Below are 22,859 nucleotides of genomic sequence, written 5' to 3' on the forward strand. Positions count from 1 at the left end.
GTGCCAACTCACTGCTAAAATAAAGCCTATTCAACCTTTGTGTGCAAAAGAAATGGTTCAAGAACATTTCATGCTTATGGGAAAAGTACTTCTTGAAATTGACAAGATTATAAAGAGCTTAGTTTGATGCAGCTGCCTATTGTTTCAGATGAAAAAGATCAGTATAGGTGGGAATTCATTTTCCATTGTCATTTTCATAAGAGCTGCATGTTCCCCAGTCTAGTCCGTTCCTTTTAAAGCCACTGTCCCCTTCCTTGCAGAGAGGAATAATCTGCAGGTGCTCATTTACACCTACAGCTGCAGAATAAGAGACAATTCACTGGGTAGTAAATTAGCATTTCACTAAACTGACCTGTGATGGAAGAATGGAGCCTATTGTTTGCCTATGAAGTAAGATCACTAGATAGCAAATGCTTAGGTTAAAACTGTTGAAGTGAATGCAGTTATATCAATAACTAATTATCAGTTCATTGTTCTTAGTCCCTGAGATCCTAAGGCTCAAGACACCTACCCATGGCCCTGGGAGCACATATTCTATTCTCTTTACTATGGCAAGAGACTGAAGCTACTTCCTCAAGGATGGATACAACGAAGTTTTATGTGTAGAGAGAAGGCAGCATCTTGCCCTTACTCAGCAATAGAAAATAAAAGAAGGTTTTGAGATTCTCATATGCTTTCTCACTTTTTTTTTTTTTTTGGCTTGTGCTTATGTGGTATAACCCTTGCAAGTAGTTTTGCTGGTGGTGATGGATTCTTTTACTTGTAAGGGGATTGCAAGGCCCTTTTTCTCATGCAACATGCATGTAAGTAGCCTGTGAATACTTGAGAAAAACTAAAAAAGTTGCACTCTGACTCAGAACATATTCTAGATCACAGGAAATGTAACATCTTTATTTTAAATAAACGCATGCTGTTCATATGGAAACAGTCTGGAAATGGCTCAGAAAGATTCTAATATGATAGTGCAGCAGGGCTGCAGTAGTACCTTCAGTTATTAAACTGATTTGAAGATAAAAATAATAGTCTCCCTCTTTTTTTGTATAAACAGCTGAAATGAAAACCTAATGCAAATTCTTAGTGTTTCCCCATTGTCTTTAATAAATAAACCATTAAGATACCAGGGTTACTTCAAATGAAACAAGCTAAAATTAGTGAGATTAGAATCTAACTTGAAAAAAAGTCATCTAAATTTGACTTAGTCTTTTCTGATTTGTAAGACACTCTGTTCAATGCAACAGAAAGAATCTCTGGCACCTTGCACACTCACACACCATTCCCTATTTAACAATTCAAAATATTCTGTACAAAGTGGGTATCTTGGTGCTGGCTGAGTCCTTTCTCCACCTGACTGCTGGGCTGGGTCTCAGTGCACTGGACATTCATGTTCTTCACGTCTGTCCGTCCTGAACTGATCCAGCTGTGCTTGTCCTGTGACATAGTCCCTGCGTACGGGCTGCTGCTGGGGCTCTGACAAAATGGAGCCCGCCAGCTGCACGCTCCTGGGAACACTGTTGACCTCCAAGGCATCCCAACAGGTGGAACAGACCCTCTCTTTGCACAGATCAACATGCAAAACCATTTCAGCTTTGCACAGGGAGTCTAAACACATCTTCTGTACTCAGAAGGCATGAAAAGAACAGATCTAGAAGAAAATATCAGACCCGTTAATATAACTCACAACTTTTTGTCCCAGGATTGGTTCATCTTAGCTAGCTACGGGGTTTGTCCTATAGCTTAACAAGCTCAAATTTAATGTAAAACATTCCTTCTGCTACTTGTAGGTCCTTGGGATTCCTCTCTTGACACATGTACCTGCTCCATTTTTGAATACCAGTATCTATGTATTTGTTCTTTCCATTCTCTGGTTGCATTTGTCTACTCTGCATTTTCTGAAAAGACTATAGAAGAACTTGTAGCATCAGATGCTATAATTTTTCAGATCCTTCCCCTTATTTAGGTATAGGAACTATTTATAAATAAGCTCAGACATTGTACATCCCTTATAGTAAACAGCTGATTTCAACTCCACCAAGGTAACTCCAATACAAAAAAAAAACTGAGTACAACTTACAATTTCCCCTGCCAAATTTTGTAAGAACTTCATAATTTCTCTCACACTTCATAAACTGTACAGAAATTAATGTTATTTCCATTTTCTATGAGGGCACAGTGAGTGAAATACATTGAATACAGCTGAAAATAAAACTTGGAAGGTTATTTATTTCACAATCAAAGCTTGTATGGCAAATATTGTACATTGTTTCCTGCATAAAAAAGAAAGAAAAAAAGAAAGTAAAAACGTAGCCTTTCCTTTAAAAAATATTTGCTTTACTATGGTTTTTAGATGATTTTTAAGGATTAAAATGAAGTAATGCAAGCTATTTTTGCACTTCATAATATTCTTAAACAAGCAAATGATAAAAATAATTTGTATAACATTGCATTTTTGCAAATTTCAGATTAAGATGCACTTCTATGGTTAATGCCTTACAAGCTAAGAAGGATCAAGCAGAAAATCACAAATTGGGAAGCAGTTTGGAAGTCCTTCTAAAAGAAGTAAGAGTTGATAAAAGTATTCTTGGAAGACAAGAACGGGGGGACTGATTCTTCCATAAAAACCTCTGTGAAAGAACTAAACCCGAAGTTCACAAAACTCAGATTATAAATTCAAGTCTTCACTGCCTGTCTCAGCCAGATCAAGTGTTAACTTGCCCCTCAAATGTTTTTTTATTCCAAGGAAGGGAAGAGGAAAACTAAAGTTTACGTTGAGCTAAATGCACTTGATTGAAACAGGCACAGAACAATAACCTTGACAGATGATAGCACAAAAGAGGAGCCACAGGTTAGGGAGGGGGTTTATGAGTAACTGCAGCGAGACCGCAGAGTCCTCAAGGGTGAGGACAAGCCGCTTACATTCTCTTACAGGAAATAAAGGGCCTGAGTGGACTGACTCCAAGAGAAGAGGGTGAAGCAGGAAAAGAAGATTAGTTTAAGCAGATTCTATGCACGAGCGGCTTTTCAGTAGCTGGATTTGTCTATAAGGAAAAAGAGTATTTATATTTTGAACAATTACTGTACGTATAAAATATAACATTTCAGATGTAATTTTTGCAGCTAGAGGTGAGGTATTGCCAATTTGAACCTTTATGCTTTGCTGTAACCACATGCCCTAGATAAAAGTAAGCATTACTTACTTAAAACGTAAGCTGACTATTGACTACACATACTGTTCTGTTAATGATTTACACATCCAGGAAAAGAAGCCCTCAGATTTACATACACCACCACTGTAAAGCACATTTACAATAAATTCTGCAGCCATGAGAAGAAGGAAAGTATTTTCTTTTACTGCTTTGACTCTACAAAAGCACCAAAACCCTGCTCAGTCACAAAATGTTCAGCTGTCTGCTCTCACCAATCTGAGCTCCTTTAGAGTAAAGCAAGCACCTCTGCTCCGTCACAGGAGAACGCAACTCAACAAGGTAAGGAGGAGAAGAAACGACCAGGTTGTCCTGGTTAGTCTAATGCCCTATTGGCTAAGAAAGACCACGTAGACAAACACAAGGCTGAAAGCAAAACAGCAGATCAAATTAAGGAAGCTATGAGGAAAACTAGCAAGAAAATAAGTTAGGAAATCACTTCTAGAGTGTAGATGTAGATAAAAGCCTACTTGAAACTCAGAACTGAGACTGATTGTAGCATAAAAATGCCATGAAAAAGTGAATCTCGGCAGCAGAGAATTCCGTGCTGTAAGTGCAAACCTTCAGCCCTTCCCACAACAGGAAAGACGACTGCTGCCTAAAGCACAGGGCTTAAAAATGTTCCAACAAAAAAGTGGAATGTATTATTACAAGTAATAATTGTTGGGGTTTTTTATTTCCAAAAGATTTCCTGTAAGTTTTAAGCTACAACCTGTGACTCGGTCACAGATGCATTGATCCATTCAGATATATCTATTTATTTCTCAAAAAAATCACTGAAGACTATGTCAATGCAGCAGAATACTGTTTTAATGCAGGAACTCTTTCAGCTCTGAATATAGACATTTGCCAACAGATGCACACAATACCACATAAAATACCTATGAACAAATGAGCTTGCAATAACGTGTTTCAGTTTTATTATCATGACATACCAATTTTCAACCATTTCTTTTCTATACGTACAGCTGATAGAGAAAAGAAGAGCAAAAAACATGGGTAAGCTGGTAAGAGAAAAAAGGTTACTTAAAAATAAAGGAGCCATTATTAGAGACAAAATACTCAAGTCACTGAACTCCAAAAATCCTTGGGAAATCTCTATCAGTATCCTGTTAACCTTGGTTTTATTTAAACAAGATTATAAATATGAGATGAACTAGGACCTACTAATGCAGAATATGTAACTGAGCTTCAATTAAAATAACAACCACTTCTTAAATACCAATGAAACAAAGAGCTTTTGCTGGCTGACAAAACAAATCTCACACACTCCTGAAGAGGAAGAGATACTAATTTGGTTAATAGTTTGGGCCTGGATAATAAATGTCACCTTCCGCTTGTCCAAGCTTTAGATCCCAAGTGCTGATTTTTGTTCCACTGTATTGCAGGTTGTGCATGGCAGAGGAAGAGCTGCAGCAAAGGCAGGGCAACAGAGACTCAGCAGATGGGTACACATACAGATCAAGCTCCTTCTGCAGCTCTTGCTGTTAATGCTACCCAGGAAGAAGAGATGTCCTGGGATGGGCCAGTGAGGCAGCCGGAGCTGCCACAGGAAAATCCCAAGGAGTCTGGTACATGAGGAAGGAGAATTGTGCTCTATTATTGTTATGCTTCTGCATATAGGACCCAAGGTTTGGTCTGCAAACTTTAAGGATACGGTAAGAAATTACTTTAGGTCAGGAGTATAATGTATTTTATAACTGGGAAAAGAGGAGTTGTACTGTTGGCATGAATTGGGCATGTTTTCAGCATGCTGAACAGAGTCAGTCCTTCTAGCTACACCAATGGCACATATGCAGAAGCCTAAGCTTAAACACCTAGGGAACTTACAAGTGCTGGATAGATTTTGAAAATGATGGATTTATATGCTTTGATTTTGCCTAAGTGCCACACTAGGCACCTACCGACATGTGGAAATCTCACAGGAGATAGTTCAGAAGATTGTTCCTATCTGAAGGTAAAATACCCTACTAGACACATACAGTGCCTTGCACTGTAACTTCTATCCGCTTCTTCCTGGTACCTTCCACAAGCTTGCAATCATCTCCAACTTGCTGGATCTTATTTTTACTTTCAGTAGCATATTAATTATGAAATCTAGTGAAAACTCTTTATTATCTTGCCTGAAGCCAATTAATTGGTCCCTGGTAACTCTCTGACATTCCAAATCATAATTTAAATTGTTATCCTCCTCTATTCTGCTTGATTATACTGATACCTAATAATGAGATTACCAGGAAAACTATGGATGCTATCTAAAATGCTTATAATTAAGATTGGTATGATGCAAGATCAGAATATCTGATCTTAGATGAAGATGAAGATTTGACGGAGGAAAAGTTTAATTATGATATTGCTTGTCTGAAATGGACACATCTTTAAAATGTCTTATTTTGTCTAACCTCCTTTTTTCCCCAAGAAAACAACTGTTATTTATTAATAGTACATTTAAACAGTGAATAATATTTATTTCCTAGTTCTGTATTAAGAATACAGATTCTTCTTCTTGCCCATACTTTTTCCAATTAAATTAAGCTATTACAACTGCTTCTGACAAAAGAAGTGTTGGCTATGAGGTACTCTTCTCCCAGAATAGCAGCTGCATGAAGTGGAGCTCAGATATACTCTAACAGGGACACTGCAAGAAGACTGAGTTGCCTGTAAGACTACTTACATGACTTGCAAAACTGTCTGCTGTAACTATTGCTGTCAACATCAGTGTTACTGAGAATAAAAAATGGCAAGTCAACTTGAAATAGGGGAGAATAAAATTACTAGGAATATATACAGTGAACATGTACATTCAATTTCTTCAGATGCAAGATGAAACTCTCTGAGTAATCTGATCTAGTAGAGGGTGTCCCTGCCCATGGCAGGGAGGTTGGAACTAGGTGATCTTTAAGGTCCCTTCCAACCCAAACCGTTCTATGATTCTATGATTAATTACAGAATTATTCCTTCCATGACATTGCCAGGATGCACTTTTAATGCCAAACACCAAATTCAGTACTAAAATATTCCATGAATCCTGAAAAAGATCTTCAGCTTAAATCAGAAAATAAAACAAATTCCAAAACAAAAGACTTTGGTGTCTTCATTTTTCCCTTTTATAGTGCAAAGCATTTATTTGATTTATTTCTCATTTTTAGTTCACTCTTTTCAGTGTCTGTGAATGCTAGCTCATGATTTTTCCATTGAGAGAAGTAGGATATGGAAATGACACCAGCAGTTGGTAAGCATAGGCAATTAAGTCAACTACACTTTGTAATTAGCATGTAAAGAATCTGCAATACTGAACTTACTCTGATTTTAATCAATCCCTTAAGAATGCTATGGTTGGGGAAAAAAAATATTCATATACATTTTTCTTTTGTAAATCTCTGCACTTTCTCTAACTGGTTAGACAAAAGCTCATCTAAGCCATTATCTTATCTCTAACAATGACCAGTAATGAAAATATGGCAAGCAGTCCTCTAAGTTACATACTGAGATATTTTACCTGCTATACCAACATTTTAATCTCTTGCTCTGCATTGTCCGCATTCAGTCCAGTATATACAGAGAAATCTCACTGAATTTAGCGTTAGCTGAAGATACACATAGCACATCTGACTTCCATCCAGTAGCTTCCTGCTTCATTGGGCAAAATATAAAACCCCCACACAACTCAAATTAACAGGTTTTCCATGAAATGGAATGCATGAAAAACTTGCATAATTAAAGAAAAACAAAATCACAGTGTTTCACAGAAGACCAAGAATATCCCCCTCATCTCACTGCCACTTGTGCCAACTTTAACTGGAATAATTTTAACATAGTAAGTAGGGATACATCTTCAAACAAGAGGAAAATTGTGATGTAAGAAAAGAGAACAACTATTCAGAAATCAGGAAACAAACGATGTGAAGACTGCACCCATATCAATACATTCAGGGTCATCATTGAAAGTAAAACTTTAAGTATTTGCTAATTAGAGAGGAATTTCAAGCAACTTTTTAAGCTAACCACGTTCTTTTTTATTTTATGGTCAAATCCATGTAATCCCCCTTTCCTCATTCTGATGAACTATAATTCACAAAAGCTAACTATGGAGGGATTATTTAAGTAGAGGTTTATCAACTGAACAACAGCTTCAATTCTTTTCTTTCAAGAATAGCAACACTGAATATTTGCCATAGCTATATTGCATTTATTTGACAAGCAAACTGAAAAATCCATGCCAGTTCAAGTTATCAGTACTTGGTGTTCCAGATATTAATTTAAGGTGAGACTTCCCATTTCTTTGTGTTTACAGATACTTTAAATCACAGCACCTTGATGCTTGTCAGACTGTGGTACAAGATCAAATTGTATCTCAAATTCAATTCCATTTTTCTCTAAAAGTATAGTTGTCTTCTACTGTAGCCCTGTGGCCCTGAAAACACACTATTGCCATTGCTAGTGACAGGCTGCAGACTTTGCAAGCCCACAGGACCGAGGCTTGTCAGGCTTACTTTGAACTTTTCTTGGCCTGCCTGCACCTTTTTTGGGGGGCTTGTTTAGGCATAGTAATAATTTTTCTAATCTATTTTACTTCTCTTTTTTTGTACAGTATAATTGTATTTTTTACATATGTTAGTAATGTAGTTATTCTGATATGATGAAATATTTAATAATGACATAATGACACCATGTAGAGGGATAGAAGCCTGGTCCGATAGCAGAACCCTGAGAATAAGGACACAGGCTGCAGTGCAGAGGAGTTCAGGCGTGGGTTGATAAGAAAAGGGGGACAAGCTGACACGGGAAATCCAAGGGCTATAAACAACTCGGCCATGGCGAGTTAAAGAATGCCTACACTGAGCTGAGCAAAATGAAGGTAATGAAGAACAATATCCAAAATATGTAAAAGCAAGTAGAGTTAACTTGGATGTAATGTAAACTGGCAGACCAATGACTAAATAGCACGGTGCGGAACATTGGCAAACATATAAAAATGGCTCAAATTGTATCCTAAAGAAGGGGACAAAGAAACCATCAACACCAATACCATATTTCTCCTAGCAAAGAAGAGCAAGTAGCCCCACCATCAACATTTCACTCGTCTCAGTGAAAGGCTTGGAGCACTGATGGTTTGCTGCAATGCTCCCCCACCTTTCTGCTCAAGGCAGACTGGCATTGCTGGCCTTAGCAGGCAGAGGCAGCGAAAGGATGAGCAGAAAAAAAGAGGTAGATACTAGGAATCATGTGCACAACAGTTTTCATTGTTATTATATTTGAGACTTTTTCTGAAATTGTATTATTTATTTTCTTTTTCTGTAAGAATTAGATCTGGACTAGTAAGGATTCTTTGATTAGACTCTTCTATTATAATAAAAATAAAATCATAGCTTTACATATAAGAAATATTTCCTTTTTGCTTATACCAAAATTTAAACACATTACCTCTTATTTAGAACTTATTTAAACATTCAAATTTTGTTTTCAATTTCCTGACTAGTGCTCCTTAATATCTCATGTTTTCATGGGAAGGATGTTTTGATAGCTGTTTCTCAGATATAATCTCTCTACTTGATTTTCCTAAAATCTGTATTGTCATATTATATGCAGAAACACCATATGACTGAGTATTGCAGATACAGGACAGAGATACATAGGTCACCACAAAGAACTTCTAGTTCTCAGCCTTTACCTGCCCTCGAAGCATGTTTTTTTTCCTCATTGCATGCATATAAAAATTGGGATATGTACTTGCATGGACAAAGATGAGGTGAGGGAAATTTGAAAGATTTATGTATGGAGCTTAATATACAGATACAATTCTAAACCCAATCAATACAATGATTTCTCATGCACATTCTTCCGCTAGAACTACTTATATAGTCAATTATCTGTTTTAGTATTTGTTTCTAATAGTCTTCGTTATGTGTAATCCATTCTTCAGAAAACAAGACAGTTGCTGGCCTGGACTACTTACTAATGTGTAGTTTAGTGTGATGTTGCTACAGCAACCAAAAAGATGGAATAGCATGTCATATATCATTTACACATTACTTGGAATGCAGAGTTTTCTAAAAGCCATTAACCAAGCAGAGGTGCTGTGATGGAGGAAACGAGGATGTCTTAAGCATTCTAAAGTAGTTTCCATTGTTCTGAAGGTCTGGGGAAGTAAATCAAAGTAATGAGCAGCACAAATAACAGTTAACTATTTAAAAATAAAAGTGTCTTCCTTTTTTAACACATGATATCAGCATTTCTCAGGTTCCAGTTGCCAGAAGAACGCGCTTCTAGGTCGTGAACAAACAACCTAGATTTTTTACTTCAGACTTCTAAGAAGTCAATGTTTGTGGCTTACATCATGGCATACAGAAATCCTGTAGACCCCATGTTGCGCATAGCAGAACAGCTGCTGTCTGAATGAAAGCTTGAGAGGTTTTCAAAATGGGGGTTATGACCTTGCTCCAATGGACCTCCTCAGCAAATACATGTGCCTTCATTAAAAGTAGTCTTGGTCCTCCAATACAAGCTAATTACCTCTTCTATTCCCTGCAGATACACAAATTAATATGAAAATAAAACGAGTATGTGTTTGTGTGGTGGTAGTGATGGTGGTGGACAAATATACCAAACAAATCAGGAAAATTCAAATTGGTAAATTTCATGATTTAGTGAAGCTATTTATGCATTGAGTTTGCAAATGATCTGGAAAACTTGCAGTTTATAATGGCACTGTGAAAAAAAGTACCCATGATTGGGTTAAAATTTTAGATTCACCAACAGGGTGCACATTTTGGATAAGAAAGTGAACAAAACATCTGGGAACAAGTCTGGGGATGTTTTCCAGACCACAGCAGAAAGATTAATGACCTAAGTCTGTCAGGCTAAAATGGAAGCTTACAGAGGGACTGGATAAGGTTTTGATTTAAGAAAAAAAAAAAAAGAAGAAAGAAGAGCAGTAAAACAATCTATAGAGTGGATAGGCCTGCTGCTCATTGTCAAAAAGGATATAATTCTTTGCTTATGTATAAACACAAGAGAGTTTCATTATTATGTAAAAGGAACATTTTGTTCTGCCAGCAAGAACAGAAATTCTGTAAGCAATGGAGGATGCCCTGTCTTTTTCTACATCTGAAGTACCAGAGGGTTTCTGGCAGTAACATTCAGAAGAGAGACAAGCTTCTGCATGTTCAAGACACTCCCTGAGAGCACCAAACAGTGAAACCTCTTGAGTGCCCAATGCTTACTATACTTTCCATAGCATCCTCCTGCGCAATGGAGAACATGCTGCAATACATCATTTCAGGGCCGGATGAAAAGGCAACATGAATCCAAGTGGATTATAACATCTTCCTTATTTTATTCAAGGCATTTCTGCAGGTAGAATCAAGTTTTTGAAAATGCCACCTACCACATGGACATCACTGCCTATATGCCACAAATGGACTGGACACAAGTGTAAGACAAAAGTAAAGAAACTATGACTATCACAAATCTGAGGACAGAGACAAATGGAAGAGGAGTGGGGAGGAAGAACTCTTGTTAGAGGCCCTCGCTTTGGGGAGAACTACAGAGCCTGTAAATGTGCATGAATACATCACCATAATGTGATGGAGAAGAATAAAAAGGGCCTTCAAGATACACTCTAGGTATCTCCTCAGAGGGTAGTGGCAAAACTTCTTTCACACAGCTGTTGGTATCCTTTTACCATGATACACCACTGTTCTAACAAAATCTTCCCTAGCCACCAAATCATCTAGGTTTACAATTCAGAATCAATGAGATACAATTCAGAATCAATGAGATCCATCCAGCTGGGACACCCAGTCCTCCTTCTAGCAAGGAATATTGATGCTATTGAGCTTATTGGCCTCTACCCAGCCTGTTAGTTGGCCCACATTCAAAAAAATCCCCTTCCCTCTGGAAGGAGCTGTCTGACAAAATTTAGCCAACCATGAAAAGGAGTAGAGCTCCAGTGAGCCTGTTTCACAGATTCACAGATTCACGGATTCACAGAACGGCAGGGATTGGAAGGGACTTCTGGAGATCATCTAGTCCAACACCCCCTGCTAAAGCAGGATCACCTACAGCAGGTTGCACAGGATCGCATCCAGGCAGGTTTTGAATATCTCCAGAGAAGGAGACTCCACAACCTCTCTGGGCAGCCTGTCCCAGTGCTCTGTCACCCTCAGAGTGAAGAAGTTTTTCCTCATGTTCAAATGGAACTTCCTGTGTTCCAGTTTGTGCCTGTTGCCCCTTGTCTTGTCACTGGGCACGACAGAGAAGAGTCTGGCCCCTTCCTCTAGACATCCACCCTTTAGATATTTATAAGCATTAAATATTAAATATTTAGATATTTCTAACCATTTCATTATCACCTAATACAGAGGACAAAGATCCCAAGACAGTGCAATTGATCATGGCTCTGGAAGGAGTTCCTAACGATGCCACAAAGGATGTGGCACAGTCCTGAATCAGGACAGAAGCTCAATGCCATGCCTAGTCATGCTCTTACAGCAAAATCTCCACTGCAGTGCTTGCTGAATATGCTTTGAGCCACCAAGGAAACCACGTGAGCTAGCAAGTAGACACATGCAAGGCTGTCAGAGATCCTCTGGCCAAATGGAGGAGGCTGATTAGATCAACAAGGACTGGCAGCCTTGCGCTATGCTTTTTCCAAAGAATTATTTCAGATGGAGGCAAGGGACCCTGTCATATCATGCCATCTTTTCTTGTAAGGCATTCCACGCTGCAGGCGTAATCTCTATCATATGGCCCGGCAAAGGGAGTCCTGGCTTTGGGTGAGTGCATCATGAGCTGAATTAAAGTCAGGCCTGCAGTGTCCTACAGAAGATAGGGCAACACCAATGGTATATGCTAGAAATAGCAGAGGAGGAAGGTACAGGGCAAAAAAAAGAGGAGAAAAGAGGAGAGAAGAGGAGAGAAGAGGAGAGAAGAGGAGAGAAGAGGAGAGAAGAGGAGAGAAGAGGAGAGAAGAGGAGAGAAGAGAAGAGAAGAGAAGAGAAGAGAAGAGAAGAGAAGAGAAGAGAAGAGAAGAGAAGAGAAGAGAAAAGAAAAAAAGAAAAGAAAAGAAAAGAAAAGAAAAGAAAAGAAAAGAAAAGAAAAGAAAAGAAAAGAAAAGAAAAGAAAAGAAAAGAAAAGAAAAGAAAAGAAAAGAAAAGAAAAGAAAAGAAAAGAAAAGAAAAGAAAAGAGAAAAGAAAAGAGAAAAGAAAAGAAAAGAAAAGAAAAGAAAAGAAAAGAAAAGAAAAGAAAAGAAAAGAAAAGAAAAGAAAAGAAAAGAAAAGAAAAGAAAAGAAAAGAAAAGAAAAGAAAAGAAAAGAAAAGAAAAGAAAAGAAAAGAAAAGAGAAAAGAAAAGAGGAACAGTTGCAGACATGGCAAGGGTTGCTGTTGATAAATTCATGTCAAATCTGATTGTTAATTTAGAGGATGGCAGCAATCAGTAGGTATTTGCAATTGCTTTAGAAAGGGCCTTTTTTTTTTCTTTAGAAAGGGCCCTTTTGTTGTTGTTACTACTGTTTTGTTGTTGTTACTGCTGTTACACAGAATAAATCTGATCTTGATCATGCTGTTCCAGATCCCCATAGAGACTAGCTTTATCTGAAAGAGTTTACAAGGATTCTGAGAGATGTCTCACTCTTTGAAGTTTTCTATCCTAACTGACAAAAGCAAAATCAAAGACTTTGTACTTTGAAGTGAGAAGTTATTTCATTACTGTAGACTGGAGTGAGTTGAGTTAGACAATGAAAGACAATGATCAAAACCCTTTGACTGTTACTTACATGAGGGGGAATAGGAACAGAGAGACAACTGCAGAAAAACACAGGTTAACATACCTCTAATTAGATTTCCTAGGGAATTAGGGCAGACATCTTCACTACACTCAGGAGGTCTTGTAAATTTTAGTTTTGCATGAATAGGACTTTTACAAAACTCAGAATATCAAAAGCTACCTTTGCACACACATTCAAATCTCATGCACAGGGACAGTGAATTTGAAGAGATAAATATGTTTTCATCTTTAGAAGCGTAACAGAAAAGTGGATCTATGTTTTAAATTTCATTTAAGCTGTCTGATCAAGTTAAAGCAGCCACTACTAATCTAGTTTCACTGTTCTAGCAGGTGACATAATCTTAAAACAGAACCGAGTGACTAAAGCAACATCATCACATTTTGTACAGCAAAGTATAGAGAGAAGGGAATTGCTTTGAACTACACACATTTACATGTTATCTCTATTTACATATAATTTAAAAAAAGACACACAATTTATAAACTAAAAAAAAAAAAGGAAACCTCCAGAATATTTCTTCCTTATAGATATATTCTGATTTTATTCTCATCTAAAGAAACATCAGGTGTTTTCTAACTGTAGTGAAAAAATATTCATCACCTACACATGTAGACTGCTAAGAATGACTCAGGTACAACCTTTTTATTCTCCTATCGTCATCTAGTCTTGGCTGACTTGCAGGATACTGGAACAGAACATTGTTCTGGAAACAGTCTTACTGAACTCAGGACAGCAGGCAGCATGAAGGAAGAATTACATCAGTGATATTCTGTAAGACTAGGTCAAGACTGCTGATGGACAGCCACATAATTATTTACTAAGTGATGACAGCAGGATTTTAAAACTTTTTTCTTATGTAATGTGGACCAAATACAGTTTTAATATGTTAAAGCAGAATAAATATCAGAAAATCTTCTGTAAAATTAAGTCAGCAGAGAGCTCTGATCACCCAAAGACATTTCAAAAGACCAAGTATATTATTTCAATTTCCTTTAGGGAATAATTCCACTGTATTATGATGACAAGTACATTCTTCTTGTAAGGCCAGAACACTGTAAATGTAAGCTGGTTTTAGACAAGAATTTTTCTTTAAATGTCGTAATTCATCATTCATTAACTGGGTCATTGTCCTGTATACGCTAATTAAGTGAAGGATAGAACTAGAATTTCTAAAGATATGTATTTTCTTGTTTTATACATGTTATTTTTTAAAAGCTTTATAAGTCTGAATTAGAACCACAGTCCCATATGAATTGCTATAAATTCTGTTTACGGCTGGTTAACAAATATGTGAAAGGAAAAATCCAGGATCCTATACTCTAGCTTTCCCATTCATAGCAGATACATAGCAGAGCACAAGACTGCCTATTGTGAATGCACAGCATAGCTCATCTGTGGGAATTTTCCATTTATTGTGTGCAAAAGGACATACTATGATCCCTACACGTTGGGTAAATCCAACCGTAAGAAAATGTCTATCCTTCTCCAAACACACCGTTCTCTTGTTTCTGGAGAAAGCAAATGGTATTTAGAGTTATTGTACTATTTGATTCTCTGTCTACACTGTCGAGAACATAAAAATCAGATACTGTAGGCACTGGAAGATAAAAAGTTTTGCACAGTCCCCTCTACATCAAAACATTTATTACTTCACTGCAGTTCTAGCTCTGAGCTAATGCATGCTTTTATAAAGCTGCCAGAGCTCTGACGCACCCCTTCTACCTTCCCCCTGGCTGGGGATTTGGTTGCCTGGGCTCGAGGTCAGCTTCAGTAATGGTGCAAGTGTCTAGCTTTAAGACAGTTCTTTCGGCAAGCTCTGCTGAGAAGCCTCGGTGGATGCTCTCTCCCATTTTACTCCGCAGTGGCTTTTAAGCTGAGGGCCTCACCCTTGGCCACCACCTGAGCTGTGCTGCAGCAGAGTTGCAGCCAAGCCTGTGCTGGGCCAGGCACCCTGCTGATCTGGATGCTGACCCTGAGCCTTGAACTTGAGCTCCTGGCCTGATCCCTGACCAGCTTCATCTCTATGGACTTGTCTGGCCATCTGGGCTGTGGTGGGTTGACCCTGGCAGGGGGCCAGGTGCCCACCAGAGCCGCTCTCTCACTCCCCTTATTCACTAGATGGGAGAAAAAGTGTAACGAAAAGCTTGTGGGTCGAGATAAGGACAGGGAGAGATCACTCACTAATTATCGTCATGAGCAAAACAGACCAAACTTAGAGAGGGAATTCATCTAATTTATTACTAGGCAAAACAGAGTAGAGGAATGAGAAATAAAATCAAATCTTAAAACACTTCCCCCCACCCCTCCCATCTTCCCGGGCTCAACTTCACTCCCGGCTTCAACCTCTGCCCCCCCTCAGCGGCACAGGGGGACTGGGAATGGGGGTTACGGTCAGTTCATCACATGGCGTTTCTGCCGCTTCTTCATCCTCAGGGGGAGGACTCCTCTCATCGTTCCCCTGCTCCAGCATGGAGTCCCTCTCATGGGAGACAGTCCTTCATGAACTTCTCCAGCATGGTCTCTTCCACAGGGTGCAGTTCTTCAGGAGCAAACTGCTCCAGCATGGGTCTCTCCCACGGGGTCACAAGTCCTGCCAGCAAACCTGCTCTGGTGTGGGCTCCTCTCTCCACGGGTCCACCGGTCCTGCCAGGAACTTGCTCCAGTGTGGGCTTCCCACGGGCCACAGCCTCCTTCAGGTGCCTCCATCTGCTCCGGCGTGGGGTCTTCCATGGGCTGCAGGTGGAATCTCTACACCCCCTCATCCTTCCTCCATGGGCTGCAGGGGGACAGCCTGCTTCACCATGGCCTTCACCACGGGCTGCAGGGGGATCTCTGCTCCGGCGCCTGGAGCACCTCCTCCCCCTCCTTCTGCACTGACCTTGGTGTCTGCAGAGTTTCTTACATCTTCTCACTCCTCTCTCGGGCTGCAAAAGCTCTCTAAGTGTTTTTCTTCTTCTTAAATATGTTATCACAGAGGCACTGATGGGCTTGGCCTTGGCCAGTGGTGGGTCTGTCTTGGAGCCGGCTGGCATTGGCTCTATCAGACACAGGGGAAGCTTCTAGCAGCTTCTCCCAGAAGCCACCCCTGTAGCCCCCCCGCTACCAAAACCTGGCCATGCAAACCCAACACATGGGCTCATGGCTGAACCTGGCTACCGTCACTAGGCTTATTTGAGCACTGCGGGGCTGAGACCTTGCACAAATTATGAACATACCTATCTCTGACACCATCACAAACTTTCGTCTCTACCTAGTTTCTTGCTGGGCAGCATATCATGTGTTTGAGACTGCAGCTGGGACATTTTAACAATCTGGCTGGGCAGAATAGTGAAGTGGGGAGGTCTCACTTCCCTCACCCTCCTTGCTCCTGGACACATGCTCCCACTTCTCCATGTGCCAGCTGAGCTCCACACTGACAAACAACTACCTTGACAAAGAACTTCTGTCAGGTTAGAGAGTTAAATCAGCTTCATACGAGGTCCAGTGAGCACCAAAGAAAGTGCAAAGGAGGTAGTGCTCACTGGTGGGTAGGAATAAAGGAGTGGAGGGAGGAGTGGGAGAACAGGACCTCCTCTTTTACATAAGCATTCGCTAGCTTAACTCAGCCACAGCATCAAACCCAGTCCTAAAAAGTTACAGCCAGTTGCATGACTGATCACTGTAAAATAAAATTGTGTTATGTTACATTTCTCTAAGAGTTTATGAAGGGAGACAAAAGAGAGTACAGAAAATTCAGCTCCTTGAATAGTATGCATAAATGTACGTGTTCTCACCAGGCTTTCTAGTTAAATAAGCCCGCAGCTTTGGGTAAAGCAAAAGCAAAGGCTGCACATAGAAGCAAAAGAAAACAAGAAGATTAATTCTTTAATTCCCATTAGCAGGCAATGTCCAGCCACCTCCTGGGAAGTAAGTCCTCAGTGCACCTAGAGGTTGCTCTGGAAGGCAAATGCCTTACAATTACTGCCCCCTCCTCTCCTCCTTTCTCTTAGTTTTTATTGCTGAGCAGACATCATATGGTATGGAATATCCCTTCGGTCAGTTTGGATCAGCTCTCCTGGCTGTGTCCCCTCTGAAGATCTTGCCCATCCCCAGCCTGCTGGTGAGGCGTGGATGTTGGAGAGACAACCTTGATGTTGTGCCAGCACTGCTTAGCAGTAGCCAAAATGCTGGTGTGTTATCAACACCTCGCTAGCTACCAATACACAGCACAGCACTGTGAGGGCTGCTGTGGGGAAAATTAACTCCATCTCAGCCAGACCCAGTACACTCACCCAACCCAACCCTTCCTGAACTTGCCAATGCTGAAAAATGTCAAATTGCACTCTGCGGAACCCGGGCAAGCTGCCTGACCCACCAAACTACAGGATCTTGCTATGTTTTGATGATTAATGCTTATACAGTTTTTTTTATTGCAGAAAATTATTACACAAGGGCTCCAAGAGTTCTGTGGGAAGTGCATTAACACCAGAAGTGTTTATGTAATTACTACTCCCACTCGAGGGTGCATTGCCTATTTCCACCATGTTGGTCACAGTCAGGAATGTTACTGGATGCCTGATAAAAAAAATGGGGTAAGAAACTAAGAACAATGAGAAAAGCTTCTCTCCATTGTACAGAGCTGGGCTACGGAAACACATAGAGCACTTCTCCTTCATAGTTCTCTAGTTTGGCACTTAAACATGCACGTTCCCCAAGCAAAGCTCCCAAAACCTTTAGTAGGGCTTATACACATGGAAGAAAAGCAATAGTGCATAGAAAGAGAAACGCAAGTTCACAGCAATCACCCCACTTACCAATGTGGTAACCTATACTAATCTAAGCAAAAGGTCAACAAAATAGAGCTTTATAAACCCAGTAACAGTTACAACTAACATGGGCAACAGCAACTCTGAAGAGGAGTCCGAAAGGTGGGATTATACCCCTTTGTCTTTTCCCTTTCCTCCCATTTTTTCTCAGGGAACTCCCTTCACTTGCAGACATTCGAAAGACAGTCAGCAAAGCTGCGGGAACACTGGCCAGACCTGTCCTGCCGGTGCTGCCCAACCATCCCAACTGCAGTGCCTGACGGGATCACGGCTTCCCCAGCTGCCATAAAGCACTTCCTTCCCATCACAGGCAGCACCTTAGCCTCACAAAGGCATAATTAAGCTTTTCATATTCGTCATGGATATGTTAAAAGCTCAAGAGTGAGAAACTCTAATACCCCTGCATACATGAACCAGCTCTGACCACTGCCTAGACCTGCAATGAAAATATGTGCTGCGGGCAACCAAAAAAATAGCTGAACCAGACAATTCCAAAGATCTGACACTAGCGTCATGGTTCAGTCTTCAAAAAATCACGTTTGAGTTAAGGTAGATCTGTAATGCATCAGTGATCAGTCATCCACAGGCTTCTCTACAGATCCACCCTCACAGAGGCAACAACTAGAAGCAGAGGGTGGAAGAAACCATCTGATTCAGCCAAGCCACCTGCTATTATGAATAATCATATTGCATAAGCCTGTTAATGAACTAAACAAGATACATTTTAAAAGTAGCTACTTTGGCTCTGACTGTTCTTATTGGGAGGTGATCCAACCTTTAATTGCTTTAGCGGAAAAGAATCATCTTCCAATTTCCCACTAAAGTTTATTCTCTATTTTACCTTGTTCTTGTGGCTTAGATAGTTCAAAGAGTTTTGCATTTTCTTCTCCTCTCTGTCCTTAGCTTTACATCATCCCCTTGGCATTCTTCGTCTGCTGTACAACCTGTTAGGGAGAGATACGATATCCCCTCTCACACAGCAGACAGTTAGATGGGGCCCTGGTGTCCCTGCCCATGGGGTCTTCCAACCCAAACCAATCTATGATTCTATGATTTTATTCCTTCTCAGACTTTTTGCTAGGGTAAACAGATTATTTTTAAGGTATCTTGTAAGAAAGGCTACTAGAATATTAAGAATAGAGCCTTTCTTTGCATCTGCTCCAATTTTTATTCATGTTTCTTGAATATGAATGAGTAGAACTTCACAAATTATTTTGATGTGTTCACTAGAACTTTGCATAACATCATTAACCTCCTCTAATTCTGCTAGAAATAATTCAGCTAGGGCAGGCCAAAGATCCTGGGATTGTACTTGCCAAAATAATTTGCCTGCATTTCCAACTAATGAGCTTCTGGCTGAAACCATAATTTTTCTTATTAGTAAACTCTCAGTCCTTGCATTCCATTCAATTGGATTTGCATTTTGTACTACTGAATTTCATGTTGTTTACATTAATATAGTTCTCAGGGTCACCTGGTTCTTCCCGTACAGCACTTTGATATCGAGAGTGCATTTTGCATAACTGGGAAATTTCATCACCATATTCCCAGCTTTTGTGTCCAAGTGATTAAAACAAGTATTAAAGATTCAGATCCAACACCCACCTTGCTGAATTTCAAAGTTAACCCTCTTCTACGCAAGAGGTCTCCTTTCATTGCTAGTGTTATTATCTACTGAGGTGCAGCCCTACAAATCCTTTTCTAAATCCCCCTTTTCAATCCCATAGTTTCCTATGTGTCAACAAACGATAACTTATCTAACTTTACTGAAGTTAGATCAGATTTACTGCACTTCTGTGTAGACGGGTTTCAGATTAGTCTAGCTCAGACTACTTCAGCATTTCATTCTACTCTCCCTTTATTTCTGCATCTGTCTTTAACTTAACAGAACTGTTCTAAAGTTCTGTATATTTTCTAAATTACTCTGACCAGTGCGTAGCCGCTTGCATCTTTTTCTCCCAAACTCCCTTTAATATAGATTCTATATACACAACATTCTTAAGTCATCTCCTAATATCCAAGAAAAACAGACTTTATAATTACATGCTCTGCTTTCTTACACTGCTTCTACACACCTATGTGATGGAGATGATTGCCCATTCCCCTACATTAGTACATGACTTGGAAACTCAACAAATCATTTGTAAAAAGAAATCTTGTGTGAAACCTTGAAAAAACAAAAATATCAAGTGACTTGTAACTGTAAAAATGAATACTGGAGAAAAGTTAAATATCTCCTGAAATTTGTACAACTTTATGAAATGAAGGACAATGTTGAAACCCGACTCTATGTGTTGCTGTGTGTTAGCAATTTAGGGCACTGTTTTCAGATCTGTAGGCAGTATGTTTTGTATTAGCAGCCTGGCTTTCTGTCACTGTGTCTAAAACACCCTTGTTTTTGTGGTTCTCAGATCTTTAAAATTATATTCTGGTATTGTCTTATAAAGATTGGCTATAGCCCAGATGTTTGTCAATTCATCATTTCAGCTGCTTCAAAAATGTTCTGCAATTTTAAAAGCAAATGTTTTGGGGGCTTGTGGTTTTTTTACTGAAATACCTTATTTCTCACACATAGAGTTTCAAGCTATAAACTCGGGTTTGTTTCTTCTATTCAGGGGATAAAATTCTCACAAACCCCACAAAGTTATACACATTCATATAGAAATGAAAATGCCAAGCAAACACACACAGCTCTTTAGAAAACAAATTGTTGAAAAAAACCCCGCTGCTTTTTGGTGATAATAGTTTCTAAAGAAATATGAAGTTTTCAGATGGCCCTTCAGGGTTTGCTTGTCCAACTTCATTCCATAAACCTGAGAAAAATACTTGAAAAGAAATTACCTACATACATAGATGTAACACTATGTGTAGCTCAAAGAAAAAAAACCCAAACAGCAAAATAACCGATCCAGTTCAAAGCCATAGGGTATATCATTATATTAAATAAAATTGACTTGCAAATACTCTTTTCAAGTGGACTTGATCCTAAATCTGCTTCTTAACAAACTCTGAAGTGTTTTTGCAAGTGTTTCCACTGAAGTCCTTCCTGTATCTCTTTCATGAAACACAAAATCTAAATATTTAATAACATGTAGGTGTTTTATTCCAATACTTGAACTGTGTGGCAGGTGTGTTATTTAATTTAAAACACTGGGAGTTACTTTTCTTGGAGTAATGTTGCATTTAAAACTCAAATTCAAAGATAATATACATTTTTGGTAATAACACAATATAGAAACATTCTATAACCCTAGGCTAACAGTAATTTTATGTCAGCAGTAGTTTGCCCATAGCTGAAGTTTCTGCAGGGATACTGGCAGCAGGGCTCTATCCCAGCACTCCACACACTACTTCTTACTACTTAAGGAATTCCCAAGCTGTTTGCAGACACAGAGTTCAAGGACAAAAGGAAAATTCAGAACATCTAGTACCACTTGCACATCTGAGGCTAATACATTTAATCCATTTAACCAAATAATTCAAGATAATATGTATCATCCAGAAAAAGGGCAGAAGTAATAGTGTCATCTTACCACACTCTGTTCTCAAGCAGCCTCCACTGATTTCAGAAACCTTGTCTCCAAATCTCCTGGCTAAAGTGCAGTGTCTTGGCTTTTCCCCTATTAATTGACACAAAAAATATATCGTGTCGATTTTCAGCTTATGCTTCACTTCTCCCTATGGATGCCTACCATAAAGTCCTTATTTAGACATTATCTCCAGTAACTTATTGTGCGGGGAGAATCACTCTCAGAACCGAAATGGTAGTGTTAACTTTTAAGTTTTCTGGGTTTAGCTTCTGGTGATCTGTTCCTATGACTTTAAGCCATGGATGAAAAGGCTTTTAATAATTTTTCGCTATATACAATTACTTAAAAATTGAGTCACCTATTCTTTCTGAATAACCAGACTGAGTCCTTGATTCTCCTTGCATTAAGACACCAACTTCAGCTCTCCCACAAATACTGCAGATCCCTGCATCTGTCTATTTCTTCAGCATTCGTAAAATGTAGGAACATAGTGAATAGACGAGAACGCATTTTGCAATGCTGTAGAGAGACTGTAAACAAATTTATCCTGTTATGGAGGCAAGCTTGCTGAGATCTCCTGTTAGCCTACAGCATCAAACTGACAGTACCAGAGTTGCTCATCCCCTCTGAAGCCTCAGCAGTTCTCAGTGATAGTCTCCACTCTATAAAAATTACCTTCATTAATCACTACTTGCTATCTACCATTTGTACCTAACTACTCCTAACACACTGTACAGCTATTGTATGACTCAAACTGCCATATATGATTACCTTCTTCTCATCCTTATTTACCTCCATGACAACTGTTGGCCACTATACTGAGAAGCGATTTCATTATTTCTTTCATCATCAAGAATTAATCAAGCAGAAGCAAGTGCAGTATTGCCCTCTCCAGAGATCTTCTGGAAACACCTCTAAAGAAACACTATTACCTTTGGAAATTTAGTGTGTATTTTAATCCATTTTTGAAGCACTACTGTTTTAAACAGCACTTTGAAGACAAAATTAAGATGTTTTTCAAACAAAACATATTGTCCTGAATGTTATTACATCATTAGTTTAACTCAGACCTTCAAGAACACTTACAAAGAAATCTTGCTTTGGGACTTAAAGTGCTCCCTGTAGCTCAAGAACAGCTTTAGGATTCTTTTTCATTTTGGATTTGCTGTGGTTAACAAAATCAAATTCAGAACCAACTGATGTAATCTAAATTTCAGCTTGTCTGCATTAAATCCTGTGACCTATTCTGATCCAGCAAAGCCTGATTCTGCCAAAAAAAAATTGGCTTATCTGTGTTCTTACACTGAACTCAACAGAACTACATCTACACCTAATTCCTTCTGCCTGCTAGATCATGTTCATTTTCTGTGGGAGCTGAGAGGATTAGAGTATATAATTCTCATACAGAAACATCAATGTATATCTGAAACAAAGAAAAACACTCAAGGACATGGACAAGATGAAACTGTACTAGTACTGGGCCCTTTTAAAAAGCTTGTGAAAAGCTCCTTGTCTATTAAAAAATCTGAAATAT

At 39.2% G+C, this 22,859-nt stretch overlaps 1 protein-coding gene across 3 annotated transcripts in view; it reads right to left on the reverse strand.

Moving 5' to 3' along the window:
- Window positions 1–22,859, reverse strand: part of PRLR (prolactin receptor) — a 93,866-nt gene that overhangs the window by 44,795 nt on the left and 26,212 nt on the right. The window contains exon 1 of one of the 3 annotated variants that reach the window (XM_054809441.1): window positions 3,416–3,474. The exons of 1 other annotated variant lie outside the window; for it this stretch is intronic. The gene's annotated coding sequence lies outside the window, so the exon portion shown is untranslated. Of the gene's footprint in view, window positions 1–3,415; window positions 3,475–22,859 lie in introns of those variants that run through there. One more of the 3 variants, XM_054809442.1, reaches the window with a different exon arrangement.

Source organism: Grus americana, chromosome Z, assembly GCF_028858705.1.
Source record: "Grus americana isolate bGruAme1 chromosome Z, bGruAme1.mat, whole genome shotgun sequence".
NCBI classification, from domain to species: Eukaryota; Metazoa; Chordata; class Aves; order Gruiformes; family Gruidae; genus Grus; species Grus americana.